The following is a 15,328-nucleotide window of genomic DNA, read 5'->3' as shown; positions in this document are numbered from 1 at the left end:
AAACTGAAAAGCTTCTGTAGAGCAAAGAGCATGGTCAACAAAACAAAATGGAAAAAGATCTTCACCAACCCCATATCAGACAGAGGTACGATCTCCAAAATATACAGAGAACTCAAGAAACTGGTCATCAAAAGAACGGATAATCCAATAAACAAAATGTAGTACAGACCTAAACAGAGAACTCTCAACAGAGGAATCTAAAATGACTGAAAGACCCTTAAGGAAACTCTCAACATCCTTAGTCATCAGAGAAATGCAAACCAAAACAACTCTGAGATTCCATCTTTTACCTCTAAGAATGGCCAAGATAAAAAGCACTGATGACAACTTATGCTGGAGAGGTTGTGGGGTAAAGGGAACACTCCTACATTGCTGGTGGGAGTGTAAGTTGGTACAGTCCCTTTGGATATTTGTATGGTGATTTCTCAGAAAATTAGGAAACAACCTTCCTCAAGTCCCAGCAATACCACTTTTGGGTATATATCCAAAAGATGCTCAATTGTGCCACAAGGACATGTGCTCAGCTATGTTCATAGCAGCATTATTTGTCATAGCCAGAACCTGGAAAAAACCTAAATGCCCTTCGACCAAAGAATGGATAAGGAAAATGTGGTACATTTACACAATGGAGTACCACACAGCTGAAAAAAATAACTACAGCTTAAATTTTGCAGGAAAATGGATGGAGCTAGAAAACATCATTTTGAGTGACATAACCCAGACCCAGAAAGACGATTATCACATGTACTCACTCATAGGTGGTTTTTAATTATAAAGCAAAGAAAACCAGCCTACAAACCACAATCCCAGAGAACTTAGACAACAATGCAGACACTAAGAGAGATTTACATAGATTTAATCTACAGGGAAGTAGAAAGTAGAAAAAGGCAAGATCTCCTGAGTAAATTGGGAGCATGGGGGCCTTGGGGGAGGATTGAAGGGAGGAGGGGAGAGGCTGGGAGGGGAGCAGAGAAAAACGTAGAGCTCAATAAATATCAATAAAATAAAAGAAAAAAGAGAAGTGGGAAAGAAAAAAATTGGAAGTAAAACTGTACATAATTGTAACTATGGGACAAGGAAATACTATTCATTTATCGGTACTGTTGCTTGAATGTATTTTGTTCACTAGAGAAATGGCGCAGAAACAAGGCAGAGAAATTTCGAGTTTTTATATAACATATTTCCGCCGCCGCGATCCCACCGCGATGCCACCGCAATACGGCCGGCTGCAATGGCGGTGCTGCGGCTGCCTTTGGACTGCATGGGAATTGAGAATTCAAGGAAGCCAAGGTGAGACCCACCTTCCCCAGAATGCGGCAATGCTGTGGTCACGGAGCTGCAGTTTCTAACGCTGCAGAATGGATAGGAAGAGTGAAGCCTTTGGGCAGCATTTTGTCTAGAGATCTCCTAGGTTACCGCTGAGATGGGGAAGCAGGAGACAAAGACGTTTAAAGAACTATCTTTACCTCCCACTGTCAGTGACCAGAGTCAGTCAGTTGAAAATGCATAGAAGCTAATTGGCTGGTGAGCCAAGGAACCTATATGGATAATTTTAGAGCTTTTAACAGAGGAGAGAATTCAAAGATTCTCTTAAAATTATGATTACAAGATTTCAAAAAAAAGCAAGAATAATAATCGAATCAGCAGCCCGATTGATTGAGGGGCTGACCAGCTTGTCCCAGGCAAGCCAGCCAAGCAGTGGAGGGAGCATGGCTTGCCCCCCACTGGCTTCAGCTAAGAGATACAAAATAGGTAGCGGCAGAGAACTGCAGCTTCAGGCTTGTCAATGTCTGTGTAAATATAAAAAAAGCAGGGCAATTTCCATTTTAAATTTTGTTCCTCTTTATAAAAAATCTGGCGTTCGTAGGCATCTAGATTGATATCCGAGGTCTTTGATGCAGTCCCATTGACCCTCGTGTCTGTTTTTATGCCAATATCAGGCTGTTTTCGGTACCGTGGCTCTGTAGTGGAGTTTAAAGTCAGGGATTGTGATGCCTCCAGAAGTTTATTGTACAGGATTGTTTAGGCTATCCTGGGTTTTTGTTTCTTCGTATGAAGTTGAGTATTTTTCATTCGAGGTCTGTGAGGAATTTTGCCGTGATTTTAATGGGCATTGCATTGAATCTGTAGATTGCTTTTGGGAAGGCTGCCATTTTTAATATGTTAATTCTACCTATTGAAGAGCATAGAAAATCTTTCCATTTTCTGGTATCTCCTTAATTTCTTTCTTCAAAGATCTAAAGTTCTTGTCATATAGATCTTCACATTAGGAGGCTGAATGTTAGGTTAAGGCATGTGCTGAAAGAGAGGCGGTAATAGTTAAGATGGTTAGCACTCTTAAAGAGAGGCGTTGCCCTCTATTGTAACAACAGGAAGGGTGTTGAAGAACAATATCCCACCTTGATAGTGACCAACCTGTGTAAGGAGAAAGTCCAAGAGGTTGTTTGTCCCCAAAAGGCAATTGCTTAACAAGGAAGGCTGGTGCTAATTTTAGAGAAATAATTCCAACCACAATAACACCAGAAACAACAGACCTGTCCCTAGGAATAAGGGAATTATGGAATGGAGTAAAGATGCTTCAAAGTCAAGAAGGAAGAAATTAAAGAAGAAACTAGACAATAGAAAGATCCTTCATGTTGATGAACTAGAATAATCAGTATTTTGAAATTAGTTATATTACCAAAATCAATCTGTGCGATCTCCTTGAAAATTCCAATAATACCCATATTGTTACAGGAAAAAATTATAAAATTCAATGGAAGCATAAAAGATCCAGCAAGTCAAGCCAACACATCCTGATGAATAGATAAAATGTTTGGAATTTATGAATTTTTCAGAGCCACTGGTTTCCACCAACTTAAAAGCTAAGATGTCATCAAAAGGCATCTAAGGCCTATAGAGAATCCTCCTCCATCTTGCTATAATCACTTCTCTGATGTGCCACTAAAGTATTTTAAACTTGCATTGGCATGTGACATTTTTGTTTTGTAAAATCATAAAACTTGATACAACTGCTTCTGATTTGGATCATGGAATCTGTGGTAATCTAAACCTGTGTTCCTGGGCCATGATCACACAAAATGGATCCAGAATAAACCATTTCTTATCACCTTCAAGATGAGAGCCATGATTTTTATACCCAGTTCAACAGCATCAAGGACCAACAGACAGAGAACTCCCAACAATCCCAAGGAGCTCAGGTTGGCTCATGTATCTGAAGGCAGAAAATGTCCAACATTTTCCACCAAAACTTGTTCTAGGATTTGCTTTTTGGTGGCTACGTATTTCTTGGTTCTAGGTCAGAGGTTATGATCCAGCTATAATATATAAGTACTTCACTGCTGTTTGCCTTGTTTTATGTGAGACCAGTGAATCATCCTTTTCTACCTGATTCCCAGGAGGAATACTCAGAGGCAGAGCAAGATAAAGCAAAAAGAAGAGTCTTCAAGTTATGTTTCTGTGGCTGTCCCCAGAAGTCCAGTTCTAATTCTTATGCATTCTTGGTACCATTTACAAATGAACCATTTCAACAGTCCAGAAGAAAATCTGTGTCTACAACAGCAGGAAGGAAAAAACTTGAAGGTACACTCTTGGTCTGTGAGCTATGACTTAGATAGCATTTTAATAATTATTTCATTTTACATATACTTAAATAATAGAAAAAATCATTGTCGTAAAAAGGCACTAGAGATTCCTTGGCGGGTACCCTGGAGAGTAAGGACTGAGGGAGACAAATATGCCATGCAGACAGCGGAGTTTACTGAGATAAAGGAAATGGGACGGGAAGAGAAAATGGGGCGGGGGAGAGCGCAGAAAAAGAAGCAGGGAAAAAAAAAACCTGTTTGCCTCTTTAGAGGAACAGTGGGAAAGAGAGAACAGGAGTAAGCAGAGCTTGTCTCTCTTAAAGGGACATTTGCAACTGAATACAAACCAGGGCACTGGACTTGCCAGGGTATTGCCTGGGTACCTTCTGCCAGATGACAGGGAAGGGTAGAATAATGCCTGAGTCCTGACATTCCAATCTTTTCTTTATGATAGAAGGTAAGGAAAATAAAGGGGATTGCAGGTGTGACAGGGATAAGGGAGTCAGGTTCTCAAAACTGTTTCTTGCTAATTTGTGGGCATTGAAATCTTGGGCCTGAGAAAGCTGGGTTGCTGACCATGTCCTGGACTATCTGGTTGCCTCACTGCTATCCAGGCTCTATGGGACTGTTCAGTGTCTCTTGAACCCTCAGGTTCTGGCAGAGTAGAGGACAAGGTTAAGTGTAGGACAAATATTTTTTCTTTAGGTTCTGGTGATTGGGGACCATGTCAGGACCACAGTGAAATGGGAGACTTGTATTCTTAGAGCTTTGTAATTGAGGGAGGGTTCTGACTTATTTGCAGTGAATCCTCCAGGTCGACTCCCTGAAACTTACAAGAATTCTTTGAGTTTGTGAAAACATAAGCTTTAGACCCATTAGCATTTCCACTGTTTATAATTTGTACTGAAATTTGTTTTGTAGAAATGGCAGTATATTCATGGCAGAAATAATGGTGAAAAATATTTTCTGCACAATGGAAAGAATCCTTTTGGTCTATAGTTAGAAAACGACCAAAGAGAATTTAGAATCTTGATCTTACAGTTACAATAGTTATAGTACCCTTCCAGGGCTAGATTAATAGCTTATCAGAATTTTATTGATTAATGTTAACACTATGAACCCTTGAAGTCCTAATATAGCAGTAGCATAATGAAAGAGAAATCCAAAACATTTTTTATTCTTTCAGACATTTAAAATCGCATTTGTCGTTACTTAAGCTTCTTAGTCTTATTCTTTTTTTTTTTAACTTGCCTGTATGCACCTTAAGTCACTTTCTTGTACTCTGAAACATTCTTATCCGCAGACCTTTATAACTTGCATGTACACACCTTAATATGCCTTGAAACCTACCTTATTAGACTCTAAAAATTCTTAGATCTTTACATCTTGACCTTTGTATGTGAAAACACCTTTTATTTAAACATAGTACGAAGTTAGGCTGAAATCTGTTTTGTGAGGTTGTCTTTTTTAAAACTGGCACACTTCTCAGCCTTCAAACTGAACTGGAGTTTTTGAAAGGATAAAAATGACAGAGAACTTACTTGACTGGATGCCTAAGCAGCCACCAGGGGGACCTCCATGGTCATTGAAGGGAAGTCTTAGGACAACAACCATCTTCTGACTGGAAGTGCGGGGCCTGACAGGCTTCGGGAGATCCTATGGATTAGGAGTTTGTAGGGAGATCAGCATGAGTCAGTTAATTCCTCAGAGTTCTGCTGCCCTCAGTCTGAAGAGCTATGCAGGAGTTGAGGTGAAAGGCGGTTTATCTCAGTGCCTAGTGCTTTCTCTTGATGAAGTGAGTTACAGATGGAAGTTCTTTGCCCTCTCATCTTCTTTGGAAGAAGGAGGGGTTGTTGCCAGGAGCCAGCTTGTCTCTCTGTTACAAAAAGCCTTTTTAATTAAACATTTAAATGCCATATTTCTAAGATCTCTGAGCATTTGAGGGCTGTCTATTGGGTATATATATGAACTCTGACTACAGTGTAGGATTTTCCTGGAGAAGTAGATACAAGTTGAGAGATTGTGGAGGAAAATTTTGCCCAGAGTCTTCCAGCTTGACTGTAACTGGATTTAACTTATCAGGTGAGATCTATATTTGTCAAGGACAAAGTAAAAAAAATTTCTTTTAAATAGAAACTTAACAGTAAAACTGACAATAGTGAAGAACAGCTTATAGGAAATTTTTAGGTTAGCTTTTGTTAATCTGAAATATATCTTTATATTTTATTTTAAATAAAATAATTTTATTTTTTTATTAAATTTTTACTATTACGTAAAATATATTTTAAAACTTGGTTGAATCACATAAACTGTATGTTGGAACAGATCTAACTATATATTTATGATCATTTAAAAGTATATACCTATTTAAAATATTTGAGACTTATTGCTTCCTTAGTAGAAGGAGATGCATTGAACGGAGTTCTTTAGCATTAAGAAACCACTGTGACTATTTAAAGCATTTTTTAAAACTCTACCTGAATGTGCACATACAGCAGGTGAATTTAAGTTTCATATGCATACACACACATCCCGTGATAAAGTTTGCTGAAAACTCATATGAGTAGTAAGAGTGAGGGCGCTTGGCTTTTCCATTTCTGATTTCCATGTTGCAGACCCAGCTGCCAGCACTGAATGAAAGGAAAAGATTTGTTATAGGTGTGAGGAAGCTGTTACGGGCGAGCAGGATCCCTGTGTGGGGGTAGAAGGCTGTGGCACTTGATTAGGGGTGGAACCACATGAGTCCATAGCTCCTCCCCATCCAAGTCCCAGTTGCCACCTAAGGCTGAGTTGCTCAGGGGCAGTTGGTAATGTGGTTGCCCACAGCAAAGATAATAAACAGGAATGTTTTGGCTATCTTGAGTTTTTATTTTTCCATGTGAAGCTGAGTATTTTTCTTTCAAGGTCTGTGAAGAATTGTGTTGAGATTTTGGTGGGGATCGCATTGAATCTGTAGATTGCTCTTGTTAGCACTGCCATTTTTACTATGTTGATTTCAGTACCTATCCAAGAGCTTGAAAGATCTTTTCATTTTCAGTACCTATCCAAGAGCTTGAAAGATCTTTTCATTTTTTGGTATCTTCTTCAATCTCTTTCTTCAAAGACTGAAAGTTCTGGTAGAACTGGTCTTTTATTCTTTGGTTAGGGTTACCCCAAGATATTTTATGTTATTTGTGGTTATTGTGAAGGGTGATGTTTCACTGATTTCTTTCCCAGCTTCTTTATCATTTGTATATAGGAGGACTATAGATTGTTATGAGTTGATCTTGTACTGTGTCACATTACTGAAGGTATTCATCCGCTGTAGGAGTTCCCTGGTAAAGTTTTGGGGATTGCATTTGTATACTATCATATCATCTGCAAAGAGCAAAAGATTCACTTCTTCCTTTCCAGTTAGTATCCCCTTGATCTCCTTTTGTTGTCTTATTGCTCTAGTCAAAACTTCAAGAACTATGTCAAACAGATACTGAATTGGTGGACAGCCTTGTCTTGTTCCTGATTTTAGTAGAATCACTTTGAGTTTCTCTCCATTTAATTTGATGTTGGTTGTCGGCTTGCTGTTTATTGCTTTTATTGTGTTTTGACATGTTCCTTTTTAATTGTTTTTATTGAGCTATATATTTTTCTTCTCTCTCCCTCTTCCCCCCCCGCTCCATCCCCTTTTATCCTCTTCCATGTTCCCTATGCTTCCTATTTACTCAGGAGATCTTATCTTTTTCTACTTCCCATGTAGATTAGATTCGTGTATGTCTTTCTTAGGGTCATTTTTGTTGTCTAGGTTCTTTGAAATTGCGAATTATAGGCTAGGTTTTTCTTTGCTTCTTGTCTAAAAGCCACTTATGTGTGTGTGCATATTATATTTGTCTTTCTGGGTCTGGGTTACATCGCTCAATATGATGTTTTCTAGATCCTTCCATTTACCTGAAAATTTCAAGATGCCATTTTTTCTACTATGTAGTACTCCACTGTGTAAGTGTACCACATCTTCCTTATAAATTCTTTCATTGAGGGCTATTTAGATTGCTTCTAGGTACTGGCTATGACAATGAAAGCCAGAAGGTCCTGGACAGATGAGCTGCAGACACTAAGAGACCACAGATGCAAGCCCAGACCATTATAACCCAGCAAGACTTTCAATCATCATCAATGGAAAAAGCAAGATATTTGATAACAAAACCAGATTTAAACACTACCTATCCACAAATCTAGCCATACAGAAAATACTAGAAGGAAAACTCCACCCCAAGAAAACTCACTGCATCCACAAAAACACAGGCAACAGATAACGTCATACCAGCAAACCTCAAAGACGGAAACACACAAACTCTGCCACCAAAATAATAATAATAACAAGAATTAACAATCACTGATCATTAATATCTCTTAATTTCACTGGACTAAAATCACCTATAAAAAGACACAGGCCAAGAGAATGGATATGAAAGCAGGATCCGTCCTTCTGCTGTATACAAGAAACACACTTCAACCTCAAAAATAGACATCCCCTCAGAGTAAAGGGTAGCAAAAATATTTTCCAATCAAATGGACCTAAGAAACAAGCAGATGTAGCTGTTCTAATATCTAATAAAACAGACTTGAAACTAAAATAAATCAGAAGAGATAGAGAAGGACACTTTATACTTATCACAGGAACAAATTGTCAAGCTGAAGTATCAACCCTGAACATCTATGCCAAAAATACAAGAACACTCACATATGTAAAAGAAATATTACTAAAGCTTAAATCACACATCAAACCCCGCACACTAATAGTAGGAGACTTCAACACTCCACTCTTCCCAATGGACAGGTAAACCAGAAAGAATCTTCACAGAGAAATAAGAGAACTAACAGATGTCATGACTCAAATGGACATAACAGACATCTATAGAACATTTCACCCAAACACCTTTTTTGAATATACCTTTTTGCAGTGCCTCATGGAACCTTCTCTAAAATTAACCATATACTCAGTAACAAAGCAAATCTTAACAGATACAAAAGCATTGAAACAACCCCCTGTATCTTGTTGCATCACCATGGTTTAAAGTTAGAATTTAACTAATTGCAGAAAGCCTATGAATTCATGGAAATTGAACAGTGCTCACTTGAATTACCACTGGGTCACTGAAGAAATAAAGAAATAAATTAAAGACTTCCTAGAATTCAACAAAAATTAAAGGCACAATGTACCCACACCTATAGAGCACTATGAAAGCAATGCTAAGAGGAAAAAGTTCATAGCACTAAGTGCCCACATAAAGAAAGTGGAAAAATCTCATACTAGCAACTTAACAGCACACCTGAAAGCTCTAGAACAAAAAGAAGCAAGGTCACCCACGAAGACTAGATGACAGGAAATAATCAAATTGAGGGCTGAAATCAATAAAATAGAAACAAAGAAAATAATACAAAAAATCAATGAAACAAAAAGCTGGTTCTTAGAGAAACTCAACAAGATAGACAAGCCCATATCCAAACTAATAAAAAGGCAGAGAGAAAGCATCCAAATTAACAAAATAAGAAATGAAAAGGGAGACATAACAACAGACACTGAGGAAAACCAGAGAATCATTAGGTCATACTACCAAAACCTGTATTTCACAAAATCAGAAAATGGACAATTTTCTAGATAGTTACACATACCAAAATTAAATCAAGGCCAGGTGAACAATTTAAATAGACCCCCTAGAGCTTGTCTCTTAAAGGGACCTTTAGAACTGCATACAAACTAAGATCTTCTTCTGACCAGGGCACTGCCTGAGTACGTCCTGCCAGAAGACAGGGCAGGCCAGCATAATGCCTGAATCCTAACAGTCATTATTACTTTAGTAACCTTTATGAGCTCATCAGTCCCATAACCAGCATCAACTTGGAGGCCCAACAGCCTAGGAATTTGATTCAATTTTCTTACTCCAATTCCATCCATCTTTCCTCAGTTACCTTCATCCTATTGTGCACATATGCATCAGTGAATTTGAGGTGCATGTCACTCCTCCTTCTTTACTGTTTCTTTCTCCAGAATCATAGTCTGGGTACAGTACAGATGTGGTGACTGACTGGTGTAAAGGTGAGGCCCATTCTGAACATCAGGCTCAGCTTCTCATTGACTGGGGGCTTGAAGGTAAATTTTTGTATAAGAAAAGTGATGAAGATAAAATGCTGTGGTTCCCTGAGTGACCTGTGGGCCATGAGGGGCAGCAGGTCAAAAGGCAGGGAGACCTATGGTGGGTGAGAGACCTTGGTGGGTCAGATGGTCCCATGAGGAGCCAAGGTGGGTGAGAGACAGAGACAGATAGGCAAGCCATGCAGAGTGAGGTTGGATATTTATGTAGTGGGTTATGGAGAGGAAGGGAAGAGGGAAGGGAAGAGGGGGTGAAAAGAGAGATGCAGAGAGAGAGAGAGAGAGAGAGAGAGAGAGAGAGAGAGAGAGAGAGAGTAGGGGGGTGGAGAGGAGAGGAGCCACAGCAGCAACTACCTCTTCAAGAGAGAAATGGAAAGAAAGGAAGGAACTCAGCTGGAAGCAGAAGCTAGATCCACTTGCCTTGGGAACAGTGGGGTGAGGTATGGGAGGGGCTTTTAAAGGGACAAGACAGATCATTACAAATGTGGTTTTTCCAAACATAGAATTCACTAACATAACCATCAAAGAGAATGAGCAGTGATAGATTTACCACCTTCCAGAAGTTCCAAATTCCATTCAGTTTAGGAGATGCTCTCAGAACTTGTGTGTGTTTATGTGTTATATGTGTGTTTGTGTGTGTTGTGTGTTTGTATGTGTGTGTATGTGGTATGGTTTGTGTGTATGTGTGATGTGTGGTTTGGTAAGTGCTTGTATGTGTGTGTGTGCTGGCTCTTTAATTCCTTTCACACTGGGTGTAATTTCTCAACCTCTACATAATGTTCAAAGCTTAGGGTTTTTATATATTATAAAAGGTCTGTTTGTATATGTCTCTCTATCTTGCTCATGGACAGATTAGGACCATGAGCTTCTTCATTTTTGTGAGTATGCCAATGATATGATACCATGGTCTCATCACACCTGTTTAATGGCACTTGGTCTTTAGGTTTTCGTATGTGCATCATTTGGTGAGGCTGCTGTCTACCAAGTTCTTCCTACATATTTTTTGTTAGTACAATTATTTTGTGCTGAGAGCTGTGGAATTATGCAATAATTACTCATCTATCTTTTCATGAGATCAACCCATCAGGATCAAGGATTCTGGTGAATGAATAAACCAACTGCAAGGTGTATTGGAGTCAATGCCATATGAATGAACTGGCTGTTTCTGGCTATAAATTTCTCCTATAGTTTACTCCCATCTGTTACAAATTTGGGATATGTTTCCCACAGTCTAGCACTATTTAAACATTTATTTGGCTCAATTTCCCCTAAAAATTTGGGATGTTTTGACAACATCCCCTAGCTATGTGTGAAAACAGCTACATAATTAAAAAACCTGTTTCCTACAACTAGATGCCTTGTTGATTGGATTTTAAGGTAAGCTATTACGTGGAGGCCCAGAAAGGTGAGCTTATTTCCACCTTGTATGAAGGTCAGAGTGTTTAAAGTTGCTCTGTTGTTAACAACAATCAGGGCTACATGTCCTGAATCAGGTTGTGGTTACTTGGTTCTTTTGACATTAAGATGGTCCATACAGGTAGATCCACTCCACTCTGACCTCTGGTCAAGAAATGCTCCTTCTTTTGAAATAGGAGGTTTGACCTTGGGAGTGGCTGCCTTCAGGATACTTGGTCTAGGTCTAAGGTGGGTTCACTGCCTAAATAACAGAATGCTAATGACTTGATATTTCAAGGTGTTGAAACAAGTAACTGTTCTAGTTGCCCTTTGTATTTCTTTTGTCTTCTTCCCCTTGTGCTGTTTAGTTATAAAAATGTATGGAAAATTCAATACAGGGATTTCAGTATTCACTGAAACTCCTGCCCAGCACTATTGTATGTTTTCTATATTATTATTTTCCTTGTATCTTTGCATTCTCTACTTATATTTCTAAATCCTCACACTCCTACCCTGGCAAGAGGTGTTTTTATTGAGGCTGGTCCCTGACACCATTACTAAAAGGATGCAATTTTATTTACTAGGACATGTAGTCAGCCATATGATTTGTTGAGCCATAATATATAGTACAAAGTAACCTAATTGCAGTACCAGGGACAACAATTAACTCTACATAGACTTCTAACTTCAGTTTTATGGTCTTTGCTCAGGCGGGATAAAATTTTCTGACTGACTGGGACTAGCCTTAAAATATAAACTAACTTCATAACCTCAGAATAGAGTCACATGCTTCTCTTTCTATTTTAGTGTTACATGCTGGACAGAATAAATAACTTAAGTTCTAAGATGTTTTTAATGTCACAGTGCCTTGGTGAGTGCTGTTTGGACCCATCTGCCCCTTGCATCTACAGCTCATGCTGCTGCACTCTCTCTGAGGACACATTTGTAAACAAACAAGTCTCAGTCTGAGTAAGCCTGGCCTTTATGACCAATAATCACAAAATGTTTAAATGTTTTGTACACTCGGAAGTATAGTATATAACACATGATCTCCTTATTTCTCTTATTAGTTTAGTTCTATAATGCTAACTCTATAGATAAGACGACCAAAGAGACCTTTCCTTTTATAGCTGCAGTTTGCCACCCACTAGTCAGGGAATTAACTGAAAGAAAGTTCTCTTTCTTTACCATCTGGATTTATTGCACCATGAGTTGCTAGAATGACTCTGTTTTTTATGATTTGCTTAAGTAATGGAAAGTGACCTTCAGATGAACACCTGCAAGATTTTGTGGCTTTACATAGCTAGGTAAGGACAAAGAGAGTTAGCTGAGGCTGGAGTAGAAGTCAGAGCAGAAGTGTCCCAAAAATTAGCAGAAATAGAAAAATGAAGAAGAAGACGAGAAGAAGAAGAAGAGAAGAAGAAGAAGAAGAAGAAGAAGAAGAAGAAGAGGAGGAGGAGGAGGAGGAGGAGGAGGAGGAGGAGGAGAAGAGGAGGAGGAGGAGGAGGAAGAAGAAGGGAAGAAGAAGAAAGAATGTAGCAGAGAATTGGAATTAGAATAGAGACACAGAATTAGAACTAAAAATTATAGACAGAACAGAAGAATTAGAATATAGAGGACAAGAACGAGAGAACACCAAAGAGACATGTTGAGGAAAAATCATTTGTGACTTGATCTTTTCCTCTCAGATTCCCTTAATTACTTTTCCCTCACAAGTGACAGTGCCTTAGCTAAACCTTGAAAAGGTCTGAGGGGCTGGTGTCCCAAGAGACAGTGTTAATTTTGAGATCATTAACAAAGTAACCTTCATTAAGCTTATTTAACAATTTTTTATTAGGTTTTCTATTACAATTTTTTTTACTGTATCTGCTTGCTAATTTGTGGTTTTTAAAATTTTATGAACCTCCCACGTAGGTTAACATTCAAGTGCTTGCTCCCCCTCGTATTTATTTACATGTATTATTGTGGAATATTTTACACTGTGTGAAGGTATATTACTACGGTTGGTTTAATAATGAGATGAATGGCCAATAGCTAGGTAGGAGTTACAGGAGGGACTTTTGGGCAGAGAGAAAGAAAGTAGGAGATGAATCTATGTGTATATCAAACACCAACAAGACATGAAGGGAGTCAGTCATACAGAATAAAAGAAAGTCACAAGTCAAAACAGAGCAATTTAAATGGAATAATTTAATTTATAAGATCTAGTGTGACAAGTCTAAGCTAAGGCCAAGCTTTCATAATTAACAGGTCTCCATGTTATTTCCAAGCTGGGTGTTAGGACAGAGAAAGACTTGTTACAAAGGATATTGATATGAACTTTTGAATTCCTGTTTCTGCTTACAATATCATAATCTGCTGTTAATCGTTGCTAGTTTAGTACAGACAGTCCTGGTCAGGACAGTAGAGCCATTCATCAGAGGCTGCCTGAACTTCCTGGGATTTGTCACTTTTCTAGAAGTCCTCCTTCCTTTAGAGATTAATGATATAGAAGATAGGATGGGATGAGGTACACTCGTAGCTCTCTGGGTGCTGGAAATTGGTCTCCTTAGTGGGCAGAGTTTGGGAATATATAAACAAATTTATACAGTATGCTTATACAAATGTATACCCACATTTGCATGAACATTTGCATCTATAATTCATCTCTATACATAACACTTGTAACTCTTTCTACTTAATATCTGGGCTCACATTGGTCATCACTGATGCCAATCCTGATGATTAATTCCATTGTTCTACTCTTCAAGTGACTATGCCATGTCAAACCAAAGTGCACTATAGCATACCTTGCCGCCCATGCATTCATCTTTTTTATGTAATTTAAAGTAATTTTGAGTATTGTTTTTCTATTTTCGTGTAGGAATGTGTGTCCTTTGCACATTTTCTTAAATAAACCACAGGGTTCTCAGTTTAACTGGCCTTGTTAGGCTTACTCCGGCAATTGGATTTTATCGTCTTTTAACAGAAAGCAACAGTGAGAATAAAACTAGTCTAATATTCCCCTTCCTTGGATTCTACTGTGACTTCAATGTCATTCTAAAGACAGAGTAATTCCCCTCCCCTGGATCTTGCCTTGAGACTTGTAAAGGCCAGCAGAGTGCATAGGAAGTCACAGTATAATGGTTCCTTATGTGGACCTCACCAGGCCTGTGTGTTTCTGTTCTTCTTGGGGGCATTTACACGAGAACTAAAAATTTCAGCTGCTTTTCTGGAGGACAAGAAATCACTAGAGAAGAACACCATTTTTCCACAAAGGACATCCTGCCTCGCAGTTGATAAACTGACTTTCTTTTCATCTAAGGCAAGTTAGCCAAGAAGTGCCAACGACCTGACCTGGAAACCTTTGAGCAATAATGGATTCTTGCTAAGTAATACGGTCTGTTGTGATTGTTATACAGCAAGATTATAACTGATATAAAGTATATTAACTTAGTAAGTCTTTAAGAAGTTCCTGTAACTGAGGATTTAAGTACAAAATTAAGCCTTTGAGCCCTGTTTTGTCAAATCTCTGGGCACGTGATCTTGAAAACAAAGAACTCTTTCCTTAGCTGGAATTCTCTTATGGGGTGAAAACAGGCACTAATTTGTTTTGTCCCTAATTACTAACAATTGAAATTCTGTGGTGATTATCTGAGATAATTTGCCTGCCAATGAAGTCTGTGATTAAGAGTAAGCAGAAACATTCCTGATACCTTAGTGCCAGTGAGACTCTATGCGTTGCCACCTTTGTTTTACAGCTGGTACAGATGGGAGAATAGAAAAAGTGGGGGAGACATAAAGCCGCTATGGGGAGATTTTTCACTCTGAGGAAAAGGGATGTACCTGGGTGGCTCCACAGAGTGCAGAACAGAGGCTTTTCAGTGTGTGCTTTTGCTAATTTTTTTGGAAGAAATTAATAACAATTATCCCTAAAGCAATAGACTTAACCCTGTAAAGAGAATTTCTTGGATTCTTCCCCTAATTGTACATGATGCTCCAATAACTGGAGCCCGTACCTTTTATACTGATACAAACAAATCAGGGATGGCAGGTTACAAATCAGAATAATTAAGTAAGGTGGAACAAAGCCCTTATAATTCTGTCCAGAAGGCAGAATTATATGCTGATATTAAGGCTTCATATGTTTCAAAGACTACAGAATATGGCATTTAATGCTTTAATAACTTAGGGCTTTTCTTGACAATCACACATGTCTGCTCCTGACGGCACCAATCTACTTTGA

Source organism: Chionomys nivalis, chromosome 11, assembly GCF_950005125.1.
Source record: "Chionomys nivalis chromosome 11, mChiNiv1.1, whole genome shotgun sequence".
Classification (NCBI taxonomy): domain Eukaryota; kingdom Metazoa; phylum Chordata; class Mammalia; order Rodentia; family Cricetidae; genus Chionomys; species Chionomys nivalis.
This window is presented reverse-complemented; position numbering follows the sequence as displayed.